Source organism: Musca domestica, unplaced genomic scaffold, assembly GCF_030504385.1.
Source record: "Musca domestica strain aabys unplaced genomic scaffold, Musca_domestica.polishedcontigs.V.1.1 7, whole genome shotgun sequence".
Taxonomy (NCBI): Eukaryota; Metazoa; Arthropoda; class Insecta; order Diptera; family Muscidae; genus Musca; species Musca domestica.
This window is the reverse complement of record NW_026712383.1, coordinates 25,101,885-25,111,100: the sequence shown is the minus strand read 5'-3', so window position 1 is coordinate 25,111,100 and position 9,216 is coordinate 25,101,885.

Sequence of the window (9,216 nt, the reverse complement as noted above, 5' to 3'; positions counted from 1 at the left end):
GATTTTTTGTGGGAAATAAAATCTAATTGGAATTTCGGTTTTTTTTTTCATTTTTGAAGGGAAAGATTGAAACTTTACAAAAAGGTATGGAATTTTAAATTAAAGGCTGTGAAATTCAAGTTCCGCTATAAATGACAAAGAAATGTGCTCTATATAAATATTTCCACGAAATCGAATACAGCAAAACTCGCCTAAATTGACTCTCTATAGGGAATTTCGTCGAAATTGACTCTCTATAGGAAATTTCGTCGATAGTGACTCTCTATAGGGAATTTCGTCGAAATAGACTTTCAATAGGGAATTTCGTCGAAATTGACTCTCTATAGGGAATTTCGTCGAAATTGACTCTCTATAGGGAATTTCGTCGAAATTGACTCTCTATAGGGAATTTCGTCGAAATTGACTCTCTATAGGGAATTTCGTCGAAATTGACACTCTATAGGGAATTTCGTCGAAATTGGCTCTTTATAGGGAATTTCGTCGAAATTCACTCTCTATAGGAAATTTCGTCGAAATTCACTCTCTATAAGGAATTTCGTCGAAATTCACTCTCTATAGGGAATTTCGTCGAAATTTACTCTCTATAGGGAATTTCGTCGAAATTTACTCTCTATAGGGAATTTCGTCGAAATTGACGCTCTATAGGAAATTTCGTCGAAATTGACTACCTATAGGAAATTTCGTCGAAATTGACTCTCTATGGGAAATTTCGTCGAAATTGAATCTCTATGGGAAATTTCGTCGAAATTGAATCTCTATAGGAAATTTCGTCGAAATTGACTCTCTATAGGAAACTTCGTCGAAATTGACTCTCCATAGGAAATTTCGTCGAAATTGACTCTCCATAGGAAATTTCGTCGAAATTGACTCTCCATAGGAAATTTCGTCGAAATTGACTCTCCATAGGAAATTTCGTCGAAATTGACTCTCCATAGGAAATTTCGTCGAAATTGACTCTCCATAGGAAATTTCGTCGAAATTGACTCTCCATAGGAAATTTCGTCGAAATTGACTCTCCATAGGAAATTTCGTCGAAATTGACTCTCCATAGGAAATTTCGTCGAAATTGACTCTCTGTAGGAAATTTCGTCGAAATTGACTCTCTATAGGAAATTTCGTCGAAATTGACTCTCTATAGGAAATTTCGTCAAAATTTACTCTCCATAGGAAATTTCGTCGAAATTGATTCTCTATAGGGAATTTCGTCCAAATTCGCTCTCTATAGGGAATTTCGTTGAAATTGACTCTCCATAGGAAATTTCGTCGAAATTGACTCTGTCTAGGAAATTTCGTCGAAATAGGCTCTCTCTAGGGGATTTGGTCGAAATAGGCTCTCTCTAGGGAATTTCGTCGAAATAGGCCCTCTCTAAAGAAATTCGTCGAAATTGAGGCTCTTTAGGAAATTTAGTCGATTTTTTGTAATTTTTGAAAAAAATATTCTCTATTAAATCCCCAAACTTAGTGTTCTTTTCATAATGTCCATATCCTTTAATAGCATTGAAAACAGTTTCAAAGTGTTTTTGAGATACCATATGTCCATCCATCCTTCTTTCCTTCCTTCCTTCGAAAATATGAAATCCGTCATCTGTCTGTCCATTCATGAAGTTCTTATTTTCTTCTCTCAACAACAAAAGATTCATATGTTCGGTGCACGCAAGAAGCTCTGCCTCAATCTGGGCTACTTTATTGTATAGTTTACCTATTATATGCTGCGACCAGAAAATGCCAGTAGCTGGAATAGGTTTTTTAATGATCTACAAAGTTTGGCAAGTAGAGTGCATACAGACATAAACACACACACGCACATACTCATACACACCCATATTTCATAACACCAAACATTTGGGTCTGTTAGTTTATTGGATATCCTCAAAATAAAGTTTGTCTATTGGATTTTGTTGATTGTTTCTCCACTCTCTCTCCTTGGCCTCTCTTCTTTGCTCTTTAGAAACTGTGAAGAATTCTGACAAAACTATCTCGCTTCCCCTCGTTTGAGTATTGAGTATTATTACATAAATGATGTTGGTTAAATATTTTAACAAGATTTATGGCTATCAACCGACAGGATAATTTGGGACTCTATTATGTGGTGGTGTGCCTTCAAGGGTTATTTTGAAATTTTTTATTGTGTTGAAAGCCATGTGGTTATTCAAAAAATTGATTTTTTGGCAAGTAGGATGAGCCTAAATAATATCAGTTGAAGAAACGTGGATTTTTAAAGAATATTTTTTCAAGGACCAAAAGACCAAGAAACGTGGATTTTTTAAAGAATATTTTTTCAAGGACCAAAAGACCAAGAAACGTGGATTTTTTAAAGAATATTTTTTCAAGGACCAAAACACCGAGAAACTTGGATTTTTTAAAGAATATTTTTTTAAGGACCATCACTCCAAGAAACGTAGAATTTTTAAAGAATATTTTTTCAAGGACCACCAGAAACGTGGATTTTTTAAAGAATATTTTTTCAAAGACCACCAGAAACGTGGATTTTTCAAAGAATATTTTTTCAAGGACCATCACTCCAAGAAACGTAGATTTTTTAAAGAATATTTTTTCAAGGACCATCACTCCAAGAAACGTAGATTTTTTAAAGAATATTTTTTCAAGGACCACCAGAACCGTGGATTTTTAAAGAATATTTTTTCAAAGACCACCAGAAACGTGGATTTTTCAAAGAATATTTTTTCAAGGACCATCACTCCAAGAAACGTAGATTTTTTAAAGACTATTTTTTCAAGGACCACCAGAAACGTGGATTTTTTAAAGAATATTTTTTCAAGGACCATCACTCCAAAAAACGTAGATTTTTTAAAGAATATTTTTTCAAGGACCACCAGAAACGTGGATTTTTTAAAGAATATTTTTTCAAGGACCATCACTCCAAAAAACGTAGATTTTTTAAAGAATATTTTTTCAAGGACCACCAGAAACGTGGATTTTTTAAAGAATATTTTTTCAAGGACCACCAGAAACGTGGATTCTTTAAAGAATATTTTTTTAGAACCACAAGTACCAGAAACGTGGAAAAAGAATATTTTTTCAAAGACCACAGTTACCAGAAACGTGGAAAAAGAATATTTTTTCAAGGTCCATAAGTACCAGAAACATGAATTTTTTATGGAAATATTTTTTTCAAGGACCACCAGAAACCTGGATTTTTTAAAGAATATATTTTCAAAGACCCCCAGAAACGTGGATTTTTTAAAGAATATCTTTTCAAGGACCACCAGAAACGTGAATTTTTTAAAGGACCAAAAACGTAGATTTTTTAAAGAATATTTTTTTCAAGGACCACCAGAAACGTGGATTTTTTAAAGGACCAAAAAACGTAGATTTTTTAAAGAATATTTTTTTCAAGGACCACCAGAAACGTGGATTTTTTAAAGGACCAAAAAACGTAGATTTTTTAAAGAACATTTTTTCAAGGACCAAAAGACAAAGAAACGTGGATTTTTTAAAGAATATTTTATCAAGGACCAAAAGACCAAGAAACGTTGATTTTTTAAAGAATATTTTTTCAAGGACCAAAAGACAAAGAAAAATGGATTTTTTAAAGAATATTTTTTCAAGGACCTTCAGAAAAGTGGCTTTTTTAAAAAGAAATAATACTTGAAAGACCTCAGAAATGTGTTTTTTTTTTAAGAAAATTTTTTCGAGGGTTTTCAGAGCTTTACGCTGAGAAAATGTGGATTTTTTAAAGAATATTTCTTCAAGGATTGGTCTATTAATCCTAAATTTTGTATTTATTCTTTGCAATATTTTTAAGCCTTTAACTCCTTTCAATACTCTATATTATTTATCTCACCCCGCCATCCATGTCTCCAATCCAGTAGTGCAATGAAATTATACCTTCATTCGCCCTAGGCTTTACTAACACTCTAACACCATGTGACCGATGGCATATTCCTTACTGGACAGCTGTAACATTTTGGCTAAAAATGTTCTTTTGGCCAGTATCCTTTAGTCTAACCAACCACATCATTGGGTGGTTGAGGGGATGGGGGCTTGAGTGCGTTCAAGCCAATATTTGCCGAGAATGGTTAGAATATGTAAACAGATGTGTGTGCGATGCTGGGTGTTCGTATAACAAAGTTAGCCCCAAGGATATTAACAATATCAACACATAGAAAGGCAGGCAGGCTGACACACAAACACACACACATACATATGTGTGCATATTGTGAGCCTATGCAAACAATGCAAATAGATGCAATGTATATTTGGCCAAGGTGTATACATGTGGGTGAATGGTAAGGTGGTGGATTTGCATCCGAATTTTCTATGGAATATCAACAAAGGTAGAAGGTGCAGGATTTTTTGTGTTTTTTTGGGAAATGGATGACAGTCAATCTATATGGACAAACAACTTAAGCAAACGTGGTTTGTTAAAGAATATTTTTTTAAGGATCAACCGACCAAAAAACGTTAATTTTTTAAAGAATATTTTTTCAAAGACATTTAAACCAAAAAAACGTGGATTTTTAAAGAATATTTTTTCTAGGACATTTAAACCAAGAAAACGAAATTTCGAGTGTATTTTTAAAGAATATTTGGTCCAAAATTTCGAACTTTTTTAAGGATCTTTGATGCTTTAAACGTGAATTTTTAAAAAAAAATTTTCAAGGACCTTCCAGCCTTTAAACTTGGATTTTTAAATAATATTTTTCAAGCACCTTCAAAACTATAAACGTGGATTTTTAAAGAATATTTTTTCAATTACCTTCCAGGCTATGAATTTGAATTTAAAAATAATATTTTTTTTAAGGACCTTCGAGGCTATGAACTTGAATTTAAAAAGAATATTTTTTCAAGGACCTTCAAACCAAGAAAACATGAATTTTTAAAGAATATTTTTCAAGGATCTTTGACGCTATAAACGTGGATTTTTAAAGAATATTTTTTAAAGGACCTTCAAACCAAGAAAACATGCATTTTTAAAGAATATTTTTCAAGGACTTTCGAGTCTATAAATGTGGATTTTCAAAGAATATTTTTTCAAGGACCTTCAAACCAAGAAAACATGGACTTTTAGAGAATATTTTTTAAAGGACCTTCAAACCAAGAAAACATGCATTTTTAAAGAATATTTGTTCTAGGACCTTCAAACCAAGAAAGCATGGATTTTTAAAGAATATTTTTTCAAGGATCTTCGAGGCTATTTACGTGGATTTTTAAAGGATATTTTTTCAAGGACCTTCGAGGCAAAAAACGTGGATTATCAAAGGATATTTTTTCAAGGACCTTCAAACCAAGAAAACATGGATTTTTAAAGAATATTTTTTCAAGGATCTTCAAGGCTATTTACGTGAATTTTTAAAGGATATTTTTTCAAGGACTTTCGAGGCTATAAACGTGGATTTTTAAAGAATATTTTTTCAAGGATCTTCAAGGCTATTTACGTGGATTTTTAAAGGATATTTTTTTCAAGGAATTTCAAACCAAGAAAACGTGGATTTTTAAAGAATATTTTTTCAATGACATTCGAGGCTATAAACTTGGATTTTTAAAGAATATTTTTTAAGGACCTTCAAACCAAGAAAACGTGGATTTTTAAAGAATATTTTTTAAGGACCTTCAAACCAAGAAAACTTGGATTTTTAAAGGAAATTTTTTAAGGATCTTCGAGGCTATTTACGTGGATTTTTCAAGGATCTTCGAGGCTATTTACGTGGATTTTTAAAGAATATTTTTTCAAGGTCTTTAAAACCAAGAAAACGTAGATTTTTAAAGAATATTTTTTCAATGCCCTTCGAGGATATAAAAGTAGATTTTTAAACAAAATTTTTTCAAGGACCTTCGAGGCTATAAACTTCGATTTTTAAATAATATTTTTTCAAGGATCTTCGAGACTATAAAAGTGTATTTTTAATGAAGGTTTTGTTCAAGACCATTGAGACTCTTAATATGGATTTTTTAAGTATAGTTTTTCAAGGACCTTCGATGCTATAGACGTGGATTTTTAAAGAATATTTTTTCAAGGATCTTCGAGTCTATGAACGTGTGTTTTTAAAGAAGGTTTTGTTCAGGACGTACCATTGAGATTCTAAATATGGATTTTTTAGGATAGTTTTTCAAGGACTTTCGATACTATAAAAGTGGATTTTAAAGGATAGTTTTTCAAGGACCTTCGATGTTATAAACGTGGATTTTTAAAGAATTAAAGAACAATATTTTTTCAAGGTTCTTCGAATAAAGAATATTTTTGCTAGGACCTAGGAGGTTATAAACGTGGATTTATAAAGAATATTTTTTCAAGGACCTTCGAGGCTCTTAACGTTTACTTTTAAGGAATAATTTTACAAGGAACAACTTTAGAGTTCTTTAAGTGCACGTTTAATTCAATTTATCTTGAATTTATTTGCCTTTATTTTTTCGTTACATCTTCTCAAAACTTTTCACCCACTTTCCTCTGTCAATATTCGCTCTCATAACCTCAATCAATATTTACCGAAGAACAATATCGCCTAATCAGTTCATAAATCTCAATCTATCTAATTCAAATTGACTGTTAAGAATTACTTGGCAAACAATGCATTTTGGAAGGAAAGTTTGAAGAAAAAAAAAACTAAAACTAAAGATGAAGCAGCATTTCTTCGGCACAACCACTCATTCATCCATCTAACCAGCCAACGTTCAGGAGGCGTATTGTACTCTTCATCTTCCTTCTATTCTTCTTTTCCGTGTTACAACAACCTTCGATTTTATGTCATTCTGTCAAAAATTTCCCATAAAAATGATTCAAACACGGGTGGTGCTTGTGTTTTTCACAACATTTTCCATGAGAGGAAAGTAAATGCTCACAAGGAGTAGAGATGAGGTGGAGTACTTTTAGTTTTGCAAAGGACTTTTATGAGATTTTTCTTCTTGTGCTTTTTACTGTCGTTTTGATATATTGGCCGTCGATACTACTTTCTTAAGAAGAAATGGGGAAACTATGTTAAATGAAAAATACAGATTCATTTCAAAAGAAAATTCTAGGAAAAAATATGAAGATATCAATAAAATATGAAGTCTCAAAAAAAAAAAAAAAAAAAAAAAAATATATATAAAAAAAAAAAAAATAATAAAAAATAAATTTTTTAAACAATATTTTTTCAAGGATCCAAGAAACGTGGATTTTTTAAAGAATATTTTTTCAAGGATCCAAAAAACGTGGATTTTTTAAAGAATATTTTTAAATTTTTTAAACAATATTTTTTCAAGGATCCAAAAACCGTGGATTTTTTAAAGAATATTTTTAAATTTTTTAAACAATATTTTTTCTAGGATCCAAGAAACGTGGATTTTTAAAGAATATTTTTTCAAGGACCACCAGAAACGTGGATTTTTTAAAGAATATTTTTAAATTTTTTAAACAATATTTTTTCAAGGATCCAAAAAACGTGGATTTTTAAAGAATATTTTTTCAAGGATCCAAAAAACGTGGATTTTTTAAAGAATATTTTTTCAAGGATCCAAAAAACGTGGATTTTTTAAAGAATATTTTTTCAAGGATCCAAAAAACGTGGATTTTTTAAAGAATATTTTTTCAAGGATCCAAAAAACGTGGATTTGTTAAAGAATATTTTTTCAAGGACCACCAGAAACGTGGATTTGTTAAAGAATATTTTTAAATTTTTTAAACAATATTTTTTCAAGGATCCAATAAACGTGGATTTTTTTAAGAATATTTTTTCAAGGACCACCAGAAACGTGGATTTTTTAAAGAATATTTTTTCAAGGATCCAATAAACGTGGATTTTTTAAAGAATATTTTTTTCAAGGATCCAAGAAACGTGGATTTTTTAAAGAATATTTTTTCAAGGATCCAATAAACGTGGATTTTTTAAAAAATATTTTTTCAAGGATCCAAGAAACGTGGATTTTTTAAAGAATATTTTTTCAAGGATCCAAGAAACGTGGATTTTTTAAAGAATATTTTTTCAAGGATCCAAGAAACGTGGATTTTTTAAAGAATATTTTTTCAAGGATCCAAGAAACGTGGATTTTTTAAAGAATATTTTTTCAAGGATCCAAGAAACGTGGATTTTTTAAAGAATATTTTTTCAAGGATCCAAGAAACGTGGATTTTTTAAAGAATATTTTTTCAAGGATCCAAAAACGTTGATTTTTTTAAAGAATATTTTTTCAAGGTTCACCAGAAACGTGGATTTTGTAAAAAATATTTTTTCAAGGTTCACCAGAAACGTGGATTTTTTTAAAGAATATTTTTTCAAGGATCCAAGAAACGTGGATTTTTTTAAAGAATATTTTTTCAAGGATCCAAGAAACGTGGATTTTTTAAAGAATACTTTTTTAAGGATTAATTTTTTTTTAAGAATATTTTTTCAAGGATCCAAGATACGTTTATTTTTTAAAGAATATTTTTTTAAGGATCCAAGAAACGTGGATTTTTTAAAGAATATGTTTTTAAGTTGTTTTTTTTTTTTTTCAACTTAATATACTCAAAAGCCAATCTTAATTTTGCATAATTGATATTGGTCAAGGCATTAAAGGATTATTTGGCTAGATTGCTGCTAAACTTTTAAATAATTTTTTTAATACACTTCGTTGGCCAAAAACAAAAGAGTTTGGCATAAAGCCATTATTTGAATGAATGTTTTTCCACAACATCAAGGATATTATCTGATGAGTATTCACCTCCCCCCTCACAACTGCATCAAAGATCCCAAAATAATATGACTTTGTGTTGTTTATGATAAACAACAAATGTTGTTTGTTGTCGTTGTTGAGGATTTGAGATTTGGTTTTTTATTTTGCAAATTTTTTATTAAAAATATATGTACATAGTATTTACATAGTCAAGTTGTTGTTGTTGGTTTTTCTCTCCTTGCTTCATTTACTCTAAGGATATTTGCAAGCATAATATGCAAGGATATTTAGCTTAGCATTTCATCCCCAACAGATTTGTTTGTTCTTCCGCATACATTTGCTGATGATGTTGTTTTTTTTATTTCTTTTCTGGTCCATCATGTTTCGGCATGAGATTAAAATCTAAATATTTTTGTATTATCTTCTTACTTATGTGGATGAGTGGACGAAAGGATGTTAGTATGAGAGGGTCCTTTGCATGGAAATACGTACTTTTTGTCTTTGTGTCAAGTTGTAAATGAGAGAAAAGGAGAAGATTTGGACATCTCTGACTACAACACTTGACTTGGCTTTTGGAGTATCATCAGCTTAGCATATGGAAGTGGTGAAATTTTTATAATTCAT